The sequence below is a fragment of the Hirundo rustica genome, chromosome 1, assembly GCF_015227805.2.
Source record: "Hirundo rustica isolate bHirRus1 chromosome 1, bHirRus1.pri.v3, whole genome shotgun sequence".
In the NCBI taxonomy this organism is placed as follows: Eukaryota; Metazoa; Chordata; class Aves; order Passeriformes; family Hirundinidae; genus Hirundo; species Hirundo rustica.
In genome coordinates this window covers 116,875,210-116,892,028 of record NC_053450.1, presented here as the reverse complement: position 1 = coordinate 116,892,028, position 16,819 = coordinate 116,875,210, and the positions used below count along the sequence as shown (strand labels likewise).

The window sequence follows — 16,819 nt, the reverse complement described above, 5'->3', positions numbered from 1 at the left end:
TGTGTCTTGTGGTTCTCCTGGAGTGTTGTAAAGCAGATCAGATGTTAAATAGCTGGACATACATGTGATAGTTAATATAATTTTGTAGTTTTCCTCTTTTTGTCATTGCCAGGATTTTGGTGTTAAATGTTACTGCTCTAAGCAGTGGTCAGCTGCTTCATGCCTAATGGACTGTCTCTTGGAGTTCAGAATGCCATGAAACAGTCTCTGGGCTGAAACAAGATAATATATAAAATGTATTCTAGGAATTAATTTAAGAGTCAATTCTCATGATGTTTTGAGTTTGATGGAAGAGAGGAAGGAAGGGAGGAAGGGAGGAAGGGAGGAAGGGAGGAAGGAAGGGAGGAAGGAAGGAAGGAAGGAAGGAAGGAAGGAAGGAAGGAAGGAAGGAAGGAAGGAAGGAAGGAAGGAAGGAAGGAAGGAAGGAAGGAAGGAAGGAAGGAAGGAAGGAAGGAAGGAAGGAAGGAAGGAAGGAAGGAAGGAAGGAAGGAAGGAAGGAAGGAAGGAAGGAAGGAAGGAAGGAAGGATAGAAAGGAAAATGGATTGCTGACATTGAGCTTGATGTAAAATATTTGTATACAATGAGTTCTGAAAGAATGTCAGAGTGCAATAATTCTATCTGCAATTTAATTATTTTTATAGAAGTATTATAATTTCTTATTTTTTTCCTGAGGGCTTTTTTTCCAAGAATGGTGTCTGACTAGGGAGGCTTACATGTAGCTTTGTATTGTCTATCTGTATTTAATGTGGGGTTTTTTTTTTGAATCGCCCAGGGATGCTCAGGGAGTTTCTTAAATCAAAGGTGGCAATACCCTTGGCTCTTGAGAAAATTGGATATCACTTAGATAGCAGAACCAGCAGATTCAACCACCTCCATAACTTCTCCTATTGGGACCAGCCAAATTCTTCACACTTGGTGAATAACCTAAAGCCCTTGGATGAGTGCAGAAGGCCAGGGCAGTAGAACTGAGGTTGCACTTTCCTGGTCCTGATCTAACAAAACTCAATCTGCAACCAGCCCAGATTGGATAAGGAGAAATGCTGCTGGCAGCAACACACCAAAAGGAATTTCTGGAGCCAGGCTTGTCCCAACACTTCCCTTTAGCCATCCATTCCTTACACACTAAAAATCACTTAGATACTGACATCAATCAGCTTTGTCTATTGAAACATCAATGGACAGAATGACTCCTCTCTTGGATGGAAAGTAAAGGCCAGAGCTGAGCATAAGCAAATAAAACTGAGTCTGATCTACAACCTGTAAGTCGTCCTTCGGTTTTAAAAAAGAAAGGTCTTAAGTATACCTTTAATTTAAGTGCTGTATGGGGGATGTTATTGATGTCTTTGTACCAGAACATAAGGGGGTTGCCTCTGTTTCCCTTTTTGGAAAAGAAAGAGAATAACAACCTTTGTCATGGATGTAAGTCAGTTTTTGTCAGTGCATTTTTTCACATTAATATAGGCAAATTACTCATTGCACAAACCCTTCTTAGCAGATTATGTGGGGGTGGGATTTATAGAAATAGCTCTCACTGAATTTCTTCAATAACACAGAGAGAAGAATTCAGATGAATTTAGAATTAAAAAAAAAAAAAAAAAAAAAAAAGCCAGAAGTTCTAAGAAAAGCAGATTCCTGAGACTGCTGAGAAATTGTATAGGGAGTCTAACAGAGACATGAAGACAAGGAGTATTAATTTTTCTATTCACATCTGTTTCAGGGACATTCTCTTTGTAATTCAGCAATATAAGATGGTAAGGGAGTAGAGGACACCTTTGTTCTGTTTTAGGTATCTGAAATGTGTGTGGAAGAGTGTTCAGAATAACAATTGGTGAAGCCCTTGAAAATAATAGAACGTGCTCCCCTAGAGGCAACTGCAATATCCAACAAACTAGGTGAAGTTACCGCTGGATGCATTTGGGATTCTTGCCAATGTCATGCTTATAATAGGAGCGAATAACTTGGCCTTTTTTCAATTAATTAGTCTTTGTTTCCCGTCTGACTGGCAATGATTGGTTGTGATGGTTGTGTTTTGAATGTGAGTGTCTTTCTGCCAGGAATCAGACTGACACAAAAGATCTCACTCCCAAGGGTCACCTTGCCTGAAATAATCATGCTTACTTAAAACCTTAGCTGTATTTACTATTTAGATCCACAAGTTTTACAGGGCTCCTAGAAAGAACTTGTACCTGGTCACCAGGTCACTGGGACATCCTAATTTCTGTGCAGAATGATTTGTTCCCGGTCTGGAACAACACTGTCCTCTTTAGAAACAGATTAAAAAGGTGGTATTGTGGTTCACGCGCTGTGAGCCAGGGTTTACTTGCTGATAACCACGTTCATTTGCCAGCACACTGGACTGTTCTGGAATATTACAGATTCCTGCACTGGGCCAGATTGGTCTGTACTTCATGATGGATGCTGTAGGATCACTTTAGTAAGAGGAGTGCTGTAGGATTTCTGGGAAGAATTTTAGTATCTCTTCCACTCAGCTACAGTAGGTCTCCAAAAGAAACCTTAAAAATGCCCTGGTTAAAGAGTGTGTGCTTGATCCTCTGGCCATACTCAGTGTAACAAGCTCAAGAGTAATTTCCACCATTAGTTAATGCTCATGAGGAAATAGACTTAGCAGGCTGCTTATGTCTGCGACACTTAAAGGCCAAAAGATTGTGTCAGAACAGTCTGAATATTAAGCATTTTAAACTATCATCAACTGTCAATATATTGGGAGGAGATTGAATAGACCTTTCCTGCTTTGCAAAGCAACTGCTTCTGCCCTGAGCACTACTGTTTGTCCATCTATAATGGGCAACACTGGGGAACCAGTGCAGGGCCATCAGAAACCACGGAACAGCATCTTCCGAAGCTGGGTAAAACTGGTGAGCCTCCACATCCTGAGAGCAGCCACCCCTGCTCTCCAAACATGCATCAAACTCAGGGAGCTTGGCTGGTTGGCCTGAGGGTGCGGCTTAGGGTTTGGCCGAGCGCACGTCCATGCGAGGAGCAGTTTTGCAGGAAGATCTCCTTTCTCCGCCTCGGCAGCCGGGCCCTTCCCCTCGGCGTGCCGCGCTGGGGCCGCCCGCGCCGGGAAGGTCGCGGCGGAGCGGGGTGACCGCACGGTGGCAGCAGTATCCCAGTTATGCCCGAGCTCGGGAATCCCTGGAATCGCGGAGCGGCTCGGGTTGGAGGGGACCGCTAGAGGTCATCTCGCTCAATGCCCTGCGAGCAGGGACATCTACCACCGAACCAGACCGCTCGGAGTCACTGCTTTCCTTTTCAAACCACCACCGAGCCGCTGCTTATAAAAGGAAAAGAGCAGGGCAAAGGAGAAAGACCAAACACATTTCATCCAGCCTTTGTTTTTCTTTCATAAAGTTAAGCTGAGTTCCTCTGTGTGGTTTAAACTCGAGTTTACACTGACTTACTGAAGGGCACAGACTTTGAAGGAGTCAGCAGCTCTCGAAAGCCTTGATGTTACACCTTTAGGCACTAGAAGCAGAGGCGGAGCAGTGAAGAGGGGAAACGATTCCATGTTTCTTAAGCAGCATACTGTACACTTGGTGAAAGGAAGAAAATACGAGAGAAAATAAAAAAATACGCTGTTTAAATATGCTGTAGTGTTTGAATGTCTCTGCTGACACAGCGAGGGCAGGTTGCTGTTGCTGTTGGCTCTGGCCCTGAAGGAACCATACAGTTTGAAAATCGAAGTATGTTTGGGATAACTCAATATTTTCTGTGATGCACTCTTCTTGTTTTGGACCTTCTTCATGAGTGTTTTAGGACCAATTATTTCCCATTATAAATTGCAAATTAATTGAGACAGCTTAGGAACCCCTCTACTTCACTGGATATTGAATGTGACTCAGACATTGTCCCTGCTCTTGCTTCTTTCCTCCGCTGGCTTCATCTCTTGACATCTCCATTTTCTGTGGATTGGCCTACATGACTGAAAGAAAGGAAGACTCCCCTGAGAACAGTTTCAAAAGAAATTCCTAAATTTCATTCATAGGCAAATGATAACATTTATTGCTTAGTACTGGTTTAGAGAAAAGAGGAAAGAGAGGGGAAGATTTTTTAAAAAAGGAACATAAAGACAGTCACTGTTCCATCCTCATGCTTCTTTGTAATGGACCAGGTAAAATATATCTAAAAAGTTTCAGGGATTTGGTTCTGAAGATACTTTAAGTGTTTGAGGTTGAATTCCAGAACTGGTCTGGAGGAGGGAGGTACTTACTTCCACGGTTTCTTTAGTGCAAGTGCCGGGCCCGAGGCTGTGGGCCCGGGACTGAGAGCTGGTGTGGAGGAGCTGCCTGGTCCTGCCGAGGGGAGAGGCTCTGAGAAGACTGACCCCTGCCTCTAGGAGCTGCTTTTGGCTGAGGCCATACTGCAAGGCCAAATGCCAGGTCCTGCACTTGGGTCACAACCACCCCAGGCAGTGCTACAGGCTTGGGGAAGAGCGGCTGGAAAGCTGCCTGATGGAAAAGAACCTGGGGGTGCTGGTCCACAGCAGCTGAACACAAGACAACGTGTGCCCAGGTGGCCAAGCAGGCCCATGGCATCCCGGCCTGTACCAGCAAGAGTGTGGGCAGCAGGACCAGGGCAGGGATTGTCCCCCTGATCTCTGCACAAGTGAGACGGCACCTCAAATCCTGCGCTCAGTTTTGGGCCTGACCTTACTACAAGAAAGACACTGAGCGGCTGGACTGGGTCCAGAGAAGGACAACAGAGCTGGTGAAGGGTCTGGAGCACAAGTCCTGTGAGGAAGGTCTGAGGGAAACTGGGGCTGTTTAGCCTGGAGAAAAGGAGGCTCAGGAGAGAACTTAATTGCTCTCTGCAACTGTGTTGTACTTCTTATAGCAAGGTGGAGGTCAGCCTCTTCTCCCAGGTAGCAAGTAAGAAATGGCCTTGAGTTGCCCCAGGGCAGGTTTCGATTGGATAGTTGGAAATTTTTTTTTCATGGAAAGAGTTGCCAAGTATTGGAACAGGCTGCCCAGGGGAGTAGTAGAACCACCATTCCTAGAGGTATTTAAAAGTTGTGTGGATGTGGCACTTGGGAACACGGTTTAGTTGTGGGTTTGGCAGTGCTGGGTTAACAGTTGGACTGGATGATCTTAGAGATTGTTTCCAAGATAAACCGTTCTATGATTCTATGAATATCCCCAGGCTGACTCACAGTTATCTAAGATGTTGCATTTTGAACAACCGGTGAACTCTAGGAATGTTAGAGAGGTCAGCTTCAGAAGGCTTTCAGATCCTTTCCTTACTTTCCTGCTCAAAACCTGCCTACCCTAAATTGCAAAACTGCTACTGCTTTCAGCAGGAATAAGGCTGTCAGTCTGCTCAAGAGCTCCAGAGCTCTAAGAAACCTGCCTGTTGCTCTAGGTGTGCTTGCACAATGACTTGCATATCTCAGAGGAAAAAAAAAATCAATCAGCTGAGAGAGCAAAGTGGGGTTTTTCTCCCTGATTTATGGAGCACATAACCAAACCAATCTCCTCTAAGCTAATGCAGGGAGCCATACATCCAGGACACAATGATGTCTTTTACTGAACTCTAACCAACCCTTTGCACATCTATGCACATGCTTTCGTGTGTGCCAGGACCCTGTGGGCACCTGTAGGCTGTAATTGCCCTGAGGGCCCTCAGCTGGGACCCCCACCCACATACTCTCTGCCCACCACACAGGAGCCTATTTAAGCTCAGATCCAGCACCTGGGCTCACCCTGTGTGGTGTGAGTTATCTGTATGTTTTAATTCCAGTCTCTTGCTCTCCCTGCTATGCTGTATGTACATTCTGCATTGGTGGCAAATCCCAGTTTATTTCCTAGCTTTTGGCTGAAAATCACCAGATGGTTGATGAGTTCTGCTGCTGTTTATAAAAAATGGCAGATCTAACTGGGGAGATGAGCAAACTCTTGCTGGGGACTGACTTCAATGTACAGGTAAATCAGATTACAATAATGCAATAGATTTATGTTGCTTGCAGTTTCAAAATATCCTGGTAAAATCTGAGAAGAGCTGTCTTAGCCCAATGTGTTAGTCCCTTCAGGTAGACCACATCTAAGGAAAGTATTATTACTTGTATCAATTTCTGCATTTTGTTTAAAGTGTTACCTAACTTAGGTTAGTGCCAAAGGACCCAGCAGGTCGGGACCATTGTGCTAGGTGCTGAATATGCATTCCTTTTCCCAAAATCTAAACAAGTGGGCTGATAATGGAGCCATTTAGAGGACTGTTAGGGAAGAAGAAGTTAGGGCTGTTAGTGTTTGCCCTAACTGTGCTATTGAGTCTTTTCAAAGCCATTGATTCTCCAACTCAAACAAAATGTCAGTAGGACCCTCAAATTTTCTGTATTCTGCCCTGATGGGTTAGAATGGAATTTAGAATACTGGCTGTGCCTCACCAAGAACACCTTAGGATATTTGATCCTTGGTTTTTTTGCTAGTGCTTTGGCTCTGGAGTTATAGACAGATTGGAAATAGATGTTCTGCTGTCTCTGGGGTTAGTTACTCATCTGTAGGCTTTTCCATCATTATGAAATATGCAGGGTATGGGTTAGGATGTAAACAGAGAAATAAATTGTTCATTCCCAGCATTTGTTTGAACAGAAACACACTATCTATAACAGATGGAGGGTTCCAAGATTATTCTAGTGATAGATTCTCTTCTCTTTGCTTATTAGTGAGCATTTAAATAAATTATTTGCCAGTTATACAGCTCAGGAATATTTATTTGAGGAAATAAAAAGTGTTAATTTATCTATTCTGATGCAAGAGGCCAGGAAAATAAAGAAAGTGGAGATTTAGACCAAGGTGTGGAGAACTTTATAAAGTAAAGATTAAGTAGGCATTCTAATAGTAGAATATGAAAAAAAAATTCCTGTGAATTGCTTTTTGTTTATGATGTATTTTTGTCTTTGATACATTTTTCTCTTAAAATGCTTCTGGGCTTTGTGATAGCTGGGCTGTTACTGAGAGAAAAAGTAACAGCAGGTACTGAAGAAAAACTTGTGTTCATCATGTTTCCACTATTTTGCTGCATATCTGTTGTTTTCATAAACTCTTCTTTCATGAGATTCAGAAGAGTTTTCATTGTCTTCTGGAAGGTGTGTTTTAACAAGGGACTTGTTGAAAGAGAAGTTTTCTTGATTGACCCTTTTAAAAAGTGAGTCAGACATACAGAAGGAACACCAGAAATCGAGTATCTTGGGCAAAGCAAAGGGAGTTAGTGAAGTACAATATTAGCAGAGAATAAGTGGAACACTGAATTGTTCCAGGTCTTGAGAACTAGAACTGGAATACATTCCAAAAGGCAAAGAGTGGATTATATATCTGTTCAGGAGGCTTCTGCCATCCTTATTCTTATGAAAAATAGGCAATATATTAATTACCTCTGCAGCTTTCCTGCAGATGTCATGTTAAGCTTAAGCCAGTCCCTGTCTGTGCCTTAGTGGGTATTCTGCACCCGGACTTCAACTGTGTGGTCTCTTTCAGGGCTTATCTACAGCCCTATTATTTATGAGACAAAGTCACCATTTCACCAGGTTTCCTAGTGTAGTTATTTTTGAGCTTGGTCATAGTTGCATTTAGCAGCTGATTAGCCAAAAAAAGGGCTGATACACCTTGGTTTGTCTCCTTCCCCTACAAAGCTGTGTTCCAAACAGCTGAGAAATGTTTGTTGCTTGGGATCCAGTTTTGTCCATGGCTACACCATGTTGGTGTGTGCTTGCAGGAATTGTTCTTGGTCAGAACTTCTTGTTCAGTAACATACACTACTCATGGCAAGGATATAAAGGTATGCTAGACATAAAGCCTAGAAACCTTCATAAAATTCTTAACAAACACCATAATTACAGGTGAATTCTCCCTCAGTGTTTACTTCTTACTTGGAACTATTTGCAATATTTCAAATTGTGTCTTATTCTTCCCCTTCTCTGGTTATTTTTCATCTTGAGCCAATCACCACGTATTGACTTAGTTCTTGCAGATCTTCCTGTCAGCCTTATTTCTGGTTTGGAGTAATTAACAATAACAGTAAATAACAATCACCACTTTTTTCCATGTGCTTTTTCATGTTTTTCAAAATACTCCTATTTAATCTCTGGAGGAGTTTTCTGCTATAAGAATCCTGAACTTTTGTTTGAAAGTTTTTCATATTCTGTTTTTTCTTTAAAAAAAGTAATCTTGAGCATTTTATTTGGTGGTTGTGTTATGTTTAATCCAAGCAGACTCAGGTTGTACCAAAAAGTCAGGTAATTGAGTACTAATCTCGAACTGATATCCCCTCAAGATCAGAGGGCTTAATAGCCTTGCATCAGTATCACACTGCACTGAAACATGTGGAATGGTTCAGAATACAGAAAGAATTTTACCATATCTCCTACCTTTTCCAACCGTGTCATGCTTTTGATAGCAGTAAATTCTCTGACATTGTCACTGGGGGCTCTTTTGTATTAATGCAGACTAGGGTTATCTTCCAGTGTGCTGTTTCCAATAATGCTGGGATACCTGATAAAAAGGGAAAGTAAATGTCACATGCAGAAGGCTTTGGATATGCCGGCCTGACAGAGCAAAAGGAAACCTGTATTTGTATGAAACTGAAAATCAGGAGGCTAAATTTTTAAGTATGCATTCTGTGGGAAGTGGTTTGTGTGAAGCATAGTATTTGGATGGGAGTGCCTGTAATATTTTTGTGTGAATTAAGAACATGTCTGAGCTGCTAATATTAAAGGCATTTTGATGGATCAAGTTTAAGAAATAGGAAAATGAACAATGACTCGAGAGTCAGGCTATAGGTTAGGAATTATCTCATCTTCAGGGAATTACTCCAGGAAAGGTTTGGTGTAACCGATGATAAAAATTCCAACACTCAAACCAACAAAACCCCCAAATACTGGCAATGGTTCTTTAGTCATATTCCTTTCTAATCTGTCAAGGTTTCTAGAAGTGTTTGCTTTGGAATATGCATTAGAAATTAAGACCAAAGAGATGGAACTTCATCCAACCTTCTTATTTTATGTGTTCTTTGTAATGATTGATGATATTTTTTTTAAGTATTCATATAGTATCCAGCTGCCATTTAACTTTCTGAAAGATGTAGATATATCTATCTGTGCTGTATTTTCTTGTGTTCAGGCTCAGACCAGAAGTAAAAATGTGAATTACAAGAAAGGTTTTTCAGGCTCTGGGATCAAACAGAAGAGGTCTGTTTCTTATGTGTAGTGTGGGGGGAAGGAAAGATGGAATACAGAAGGACGTTGTAGTAATAAGTAATCCAGTTTGTAATTTTGGAGGAAAAAGCAGGCTTCAGAGTTCCTCAGAAGTGTTTTAGAGCAGGGTGCCCTCAGAGCTAGGACTGAAGTGATGGCTTAATGGAACCAAAAAGCAAGTCTGTCTTTTCTTGTTTTCCTATTTTTAATGTCAGTGATGCTTTGTACCATTCACATTGCTCATGTGAATTAAATGTATGTTCACTGAAGTGATTGTGAGAAGGTATAGCTTTACTAAATGGAGTCATCAACACTTTTCATTAAATGTGGTAAAGCCCAAAATGCATTTAAACCCTCCTTTTTAGTCTGCATGTGTATTAGCTTCCCTTGAACTTCAGATATTCTTAGCTGCATGACATGCATGAGAATAAATCTGCATATTATGCAACAGGTTTAAATTTAGCAAGGCATGTTAAGAGGCATAAATTTCCCACAGACCCCTGCAGCTTTGGATCTGCCAAACTGACACTAATAGCTGCCAATTATTGCACAAAGAGATGCTGCTTGTTCAAAAAGGAAAAAAAAAAGGTAAATTCCGAGTGAAATCCTAGACCCACTGATATCAGTGGGAGTTTTGCTGCTGGGGATTTCAAAAGCTGATGCTACCCTTCTATCAATTTTTAACAGATCATTAAATAGAGACGATATTTATCTACCAAGATTTAATGTCAAATGCTTAATGTTATGCTTTTTCTGTGTGCAGTAGATGAAGTTTTTTCTACTTTTAACAGGCTTACCTGAAAAAATAAAGTAAAATCTGTTTTATATTAAATGTGTTCACTTTCCATAATTTAAAAAGAAAGAAGTAGAGAAAGAACAGAGAAAATCAATATAAGGCCACAGAAGCTCAAAAGCTAGGATTATAAAAATGACACAGAATCAGATGAATCGTTACCCCTATCTCCAATAGTGCCTATTCCCTTCTTATTTTTTAAATGGATTTTGTTTGATTTTTCAAACTGTGCATAAAATCCTGGTGAAGTTCTCACTGCATTCAAATGTGTCAGCATTTCCATACTGTGATTTGTGATATTGCACTTGGTGTGCTATGCACTAACTGGAACCACTGGATTAATTAAAAGCAGCAAGTATATACTAATATTAGGGAAAGAGTGTAAATCTGAGTGCCTGGCATTTTGTTTCTACGAAACTGAAATAATCAATAGGAAAATGTTTGTAGGCTGAAACATTGATTTTTCTCTGAGAAAATATTTTAAATATTTTAAATTCATTTGTAAGTCTATCTGCCTGAAATGCTTTAGAAAGGCACATTCATCCCCTTCAAAGTGTTCTGGCCTCCCTGTGCAAAATAAGGCTGTGCTTTGTCCCGTGTTTAGGTGTCCTGTGTATCACGGGAGTGTTGTGACTGCAGCAGTCATGGGCAGCACTCTGGTGGAGAGGTCCAGGTTGTGAGAGATCCATCATTAGCTCCATATCCCTGAAGGCTTTACATAAAATAGAAGCATTTCAGGCTTGAGCTCTAATGTGTTTTGACACCTTGAGTTTTGAAGGGAGGCAGGGGACAACTTTCCATTCAGTAAAATTTGCAACTACTGTGGCATCTGCCCTGACATGGAAACAAATATACATGGGTAAGAGTTTCCTAATGGAAGAGAAACTCCAGTTTTTGATGACATCAGTATTTTATCATATTCTCAAGAAAAAGAATTTTTCTTTGTATTAAAATGAAAACAATGTCTTCCCTAGAGCATATCCCATATGAATAAAACAGTATTTCTGGTTGGGTTTTATGTAAGCCAAATGAATGTAATGTTGGATTACTACTTTGGTATCTTTTGGGGCTAAGCATTAGTCAAAGAACTGCAGAAAATCTGTCTGCTTGACAGATTTCTGATTCCTAACTTATAAACCGATTACATCTGCAATGACTTCAGGTCTCTCTGCCTCAATAGATGCTGTTTTGACCTTGTTGCGTGACTTCCCTCCTGCTCTGTCTTCTCTTGCCTAGCAATGCCTTTCCACACTTTGCTCCAAACTTACCAGTCAGCTCTCTGTGCCTTTGAGATATTTCTTCTGGTTCACAAGTAAACATGAAAAATTATACTTTATGAAAGATTCCATGTGATCCCAAGCTGATTGGATGCTTATGGATCCAGTTACATGTCCAGCCTTGTTGGAATTTTCAAAATTCTGAGCTATGAGTATTATGGTCTTATGGTTGGTTGTTTTTTCTCATTCTTTTGGCTTCTGTTAAATCGAAATGAGCAGATTTCCTGCATATCTCTAAGGAAAATATAAATTTCAGTTCACTTTCTCCACCAGCACATTCCTACTTTTCTTGATCATCTTGATTAACTCACTTGATTTTGTGCTGATATATTTTATATGCTTTTTTGTAGAGCTAGGTAGAGTGTTTTAAGGATCTGGGGGAAGAACATGCTTTTTTATAGAACCTGGATATTTTCAAGGATTTTTAACAGCTTTGGATATATTTTTTTGGGTGGAGGGGAATGGTGGAAGGAAATTAAGTTACTTATTTTTCATTTTTCTAGAAGATACGGTGCTTGTGACTCTGCACTAAGATTTGGAGATGCAGTTTATCTTCCAGCTCTCAACTGGAATTAATCTTTTGCTTCTCCAAAAGTCTGCTTTGAATCAGAGAGTGCAGAAACTTGACTGGATCTTCAAAACCTCAGACTGCAGCCCTCACCTTCAGTGTGCTTACAAAAGCTCCTCATCCTAATCCAGACAAGCCTGCTATGCATTTTGAGGTTTAATCTGAAAGCAGACTTACACAGATCCTTTAAAAAAATCTTTCAAAGTTTTGGTTTTGACTTGAACAAAACAGAAATAAATCTCTACATTTTGAAAGGTGTCGCAAGAGGAGCTGGCTTTTCCTCATGTTTCTACTTTCATGCAGGATGAAAAGACGAGCTATTAGCCATGAACAGCACTACTGCACACATCAGAAAGTTCAGTAGACAGGTGTGAAGTATATTTGACAGTGGTCTTATTAACACAGAATTAAATCCATTGCTTGTTATCTGATGGGTAAATTTTGCTGCGCATTAGTTTTGTTTTCAGGGAAATGTTAGTTATTCTCTGGAGTATATCCTACAAATACAGTGCATGTCTGTGTGAAACTTAAATAACCAGTGATTGAAAAGTTTTGGTTCATGAGCAGTGATTGGAAAATGTACTACCTCAGTCAATTTATTTCTATTTTCAGAAAGCTGTGAAATATCAGACTTGTAGATCCCATCAGCTTTATCAGCTTCATGCTGTGCTATTTGTTTTTATTTCTAATAGGAATTGGAAAGTCTTGTGAATCACTGGAGTTAGAGATTAATGATCTGTTTTTCAGACAGTTGGGGTCTGACTGCATTTTAATGCTCATTTCACTTGAGGTAAATGCTGTTTTCACAAGTTTGGCAGTTTCCAGTTAGGGGAGCTCCAAACAAAACAAAAAAAATATTTGATTATGTAGAAACTGAAGCATGTCTGTGCCATAATCTCAGCCTTTTAAGCATCTACTTGTCCTTTGGATAGCTGGTGACTAACTTTGCAGTCACATTCTGAGCTCCAGGGGAAGGGTGATAGCAGGGGTTTAAGCACTCCCTCCTTTCCTGAGCAAGAGGTTTAATCACTCCCTCCTTTCCTGAGCAACATGTCAGATTTGTGCTTGAGACAAGCTCCTTTTCTCCTGAGTATCCCCATTTGCCTCTGAGTGGGTAGGCAGCCACATAAAGTGGTGGTAGTGTGTGAAATGCCAGCAGCTGTGTATGAGTCTGCTCCCTGGAGCAGCACCACTTATGCCACGTCAGGGTGATTCAGATGCTCCTGAAAATGATTGATTTCACTGTATTACAAAGCAATCATACTTTCTCAGAAGGGTGGTAAAGATGTCTACTTTGTTCCAGAGGTTTGCCTCAATTATTTCTTTGTAGTTAGGAGCAGACATTGTATAGCATAACCCTACCTGGTGTACCGTTTTTCCTGGCCAAACTGCTGACTCAAAATCTACTTTGATTTTTTTACAATATGGAACGTCTTTTTTAAAGTTTTCCTTGGCAAAATGAAATATCTGAGGGTGGATGAGTCATCTTATTTGCCTGAGAAACATGTTTTATTGTAGGAAAGTAACGTCTCCTTTCTTAAGGAAATTATGGACATTTGGAAAGTTAAAGAGTATTTCTGCTTTTCTTACAGCAGAGTCTTTAATGAACTTGAATCTTTATTATGAGGAAATAATCCCATCCCATTTTATGATGTCTGTTCTAGTTTGGAATAATCAAATGAACATTCTTGGAGCAAAAGCCAGAATAACTACCACTTCCATGTAGGCAGAGCCTATGGGAGGAACTATCAGGGACAAGGTTTTCCTCGGGCAATTCTTAGCATGATGGAATTTGGTGACTAGAATATGTAAACCTTTTAGTGTAGCATGGAAGATGGTGGAAATAAAATGAAATATGCATGTAGTGGGATTCTCTTCTGCCATACAGACCATGAGGAAATCAGAACAGGTGAAGCACACAAACAGTATGAAATGTTTCACGTAGTTTTTGTATTTCCAATTAATTAACATGCAAATGTACTTTCACTCTGTGTAAGAAGATGCACACTAGTGTCTGCAAAATTGGTCCCTAAAAACTGGAAGATTTTTGGAATTAAACTATGCATTAGAATTGCCCTTTGCACACACATCATAAAATCCCTGCAATTACAAGGTTATATGCTAGGTTGTTTTGTTGTGTTTTGTTATTTTAATCCTTTAATACATGGGATATATGGTGCTTCTTTAGGATAGATTAATTTCATCTCACTTAAGCTGCTTACCAATTAGGCACATAGCTTAAACCTGATGTCTAATTCTTGTCTTAAGTCAAGGGGGAAATAGAAAGAGCTCTGGATGGTTATTCTTTCTGCTCATCTCAGAAGACTACTTGGGAACATATGAGCTGCTGCTGGAGATGTCTGCATTTCTTCGACAAGAGCAGAGTCTGCGTGACTACATTAGAGTGGACTTTTTATAGTGCTAAATTTAGGTGAGCTATATCCTGCCTTTAATGGGCAGCTTCTCAAGGTTGTTTTACTGCCTTCGTGTTCAGTTTGCAGTGCTGGTCTTTATTGCCATGTTGGGTAAACATCTTTTTCAAACCCAGCTCTGAAGAAAGAAGTATTAATTTCCTCTGACCTTTTCTACACCATTTGTCACTATTTTATCTGTGTGTTTCACAAACATTATTCTTATAGCCACCTTGAGGCATACTGAGATACTATAACCCTCATTTTATAAGGCAAACTTCAGTTTTGTAATTTCCCTGGGTTTTGAATATCTGACTTTGCCACTTCAATTATTCACCTTAGTAACTTATTTTTTTAATTAGAGATAAAACTAACCATGACAATCTGGTGGTAATGCAGAGTCATATCTTACTTTCCAACTCCCTTTTAGAAGGTTTCTGCTTGGCAGGGATGATGTCTTCAAACCTGCCCCTTACTGATAGTAGCCCTGAAAGAAATGCTTGCAGTTTTGTGGGAGAGATCTCCTGACTCCTGCAGCCCAGGTCACTAGTGCCCCTGAAAATCTGAGTAATAGTACCTCTTGTTTCTCACTTTCATCTGGGTTTTCTGTAGTAATCAAATTTCAGGGTAAGAGATATTATTCTAATATGCAAACATTTTAGTACTGATAACAAAGTTGTAAGCATTTGATGTTGAACTTTCCTAGCTTCTCATGGGGAAGTCCTGAAGCACAGGAGTAATGGGAATGACTTAGCTCCCAACCTACATTTTCCTTGCTGGTTTAGGGTGACTTACTGTGTTGTGACTTTGGTCAACCTGTGAGGGTCAAATTAAGTTAAATGTGAAGTATTTTCAGTGCTCTGAAAGAATAAAATTGCAGCCAAAGTTGGAATTTCTCCTCTGTCTGTAAAAACGTGCAAATTCTGTCTTCTCAAAAGTTACTTACTTTACAGAGACTTAATATTCTGGCTTTTCCAGAGCTCTCACAGGCATTTCTGCAACATGCTGGAAGGGGAGCATGACACTTAGAGAGGAGTTCTTTCAGCATGAAGATGATGTCAGGTTTATGGATCATTCTGGCTAACTAAAGGAAGTTAAAACCACTTAAATGATTGCTTATACTAATGGATATAGGTAAGAAGGGGATTAAATTATATTCCTTTTCATCATGGGCAGTCTTTTCTAATATTGGCAAACTTCTTATGGAGATCTGACTCACTTTAAGCTTCAAACAAGTGGAAAAGTGCCTTTTTTTTTTCTTTTCTTTTCTTTTTTTTTTTTTTTTTTTTTTTTTTTTTTTTTTTTTTTTTTTTTTTTTTTTAATTGAAAGACAGTAGTCTCTTCCTCCAAATAGTCTGGTCCAAAGCATCTGGAAAACACTCATGCTGAGGAAGATTGAGGAGGACTTTATCCTGAGTGGTGGAAGCCATAAGCAATGGAAAAGAGAGGTTTTAAAAAGGAAATACTGAGAAAATGTTTTGTCAGTGCTTGGTTTGTTAAGAAATTTTTATAATGCAAAAAGGGAGCTTTCCAGTGCGCACACAGCAAGGAAAAATTGTGTTCATGGTGCCATTTTTGTAGAAATCTTGCTTAAAATAAAAATAAAGCTGAACTCATGAGCATATGAAGCAGGAATTTTAGTACTGACTGCATGATGTTTACCAAAATGAAATTATGGTTGCAGTGGGTTACAGTGAATACAGTGAATACGTTTTCCTATGAAAACGTTTGTTGAGGTCAGACTTTTGGGACAGATTGGAGGGCATATACTGAAAAATTATATTTAATATGCTATTCTACTTCTCATTCTAAACAAAAGAAAGTTTTGTTGGAGACTTTCCAAGTCTCCATGGCAAAAATGTTTATTTTGTACATACTGTTGTTAGTGTTACTTATATGTTTTGCAATTCCTAAATGAAGGAAGTATTTACTTGTTTCCAAGATATGAGTGTGGAATATCTCAGACTGTCTGGAAAAACCAAGAGGTTACTGAATTAACCCAGACAACGTTTCTTCTATTTGTTATTTTCTGATTTCAATTCTCCATGTGTGATTTTAAGTTCTCCCTCAAAGATCTGTAACTATGGTTTACAGGTTTTGCTGGTCTTGATCTAAATATCTTGTGTGATGTTTCCACACTTTCTGATGCTTAGAATTTTTTCTTGGAGATAAATGTTCTTTAACATTATGAACTATCTTTATTCGGGGTTCCATGACTTGCAAACAGTCTGAAGAACTGCATGATACAGAGATGCCTGCATTTCAATTCAAGTATCATTTCTATCTTTAATATTACTTGATGAGATGGGAAAGAGTCTTTCTAAAATCAAAAAGATTGATTTATTAACCTCTACAACCTTTAGCTGTCAGGAAACAGATGGAGACTTATTAATGATCCATAAGAACTCATTTTAAGTCTCCTAAGTCAGATATTTTCTTTAGAAATGCCCACTGGAAATTAATCTGCTGTGAGCACCGTAATTGTTTAAAAGTGTTCTTGTATGTGCCTGTACATGGAAAAATGTTTTTATCTTTACATCACTGCTAGAGAGCCTGTATTGCTG

At 39.6% G+C, this 16,819-nt stretch overlaps 1 long non-coding RNA gene across 1 annotated transcript in view; it reads left to right on the top strand.

Moving 5' to 3' along the window:
• Positions 1 to 5,728: 5,728 nt before the first annotated feature.
• The window catches only part of LOC120757673 (uncharacterized), a 52,135-nt gene continuing 41,044 nt past the window's right edge, over positions 5,729 to 16,819 (top strand). Inside the window, exon 1 of the long non-coding RNA XR_005702609.2 lies at positions 5,729 to 5,940. This is a non-coding gene — a long non-coding RNA (uncharacterized LOC120757673). The remainder of the gene's footprint in view (positions 5,941 to 16,819) is intronic.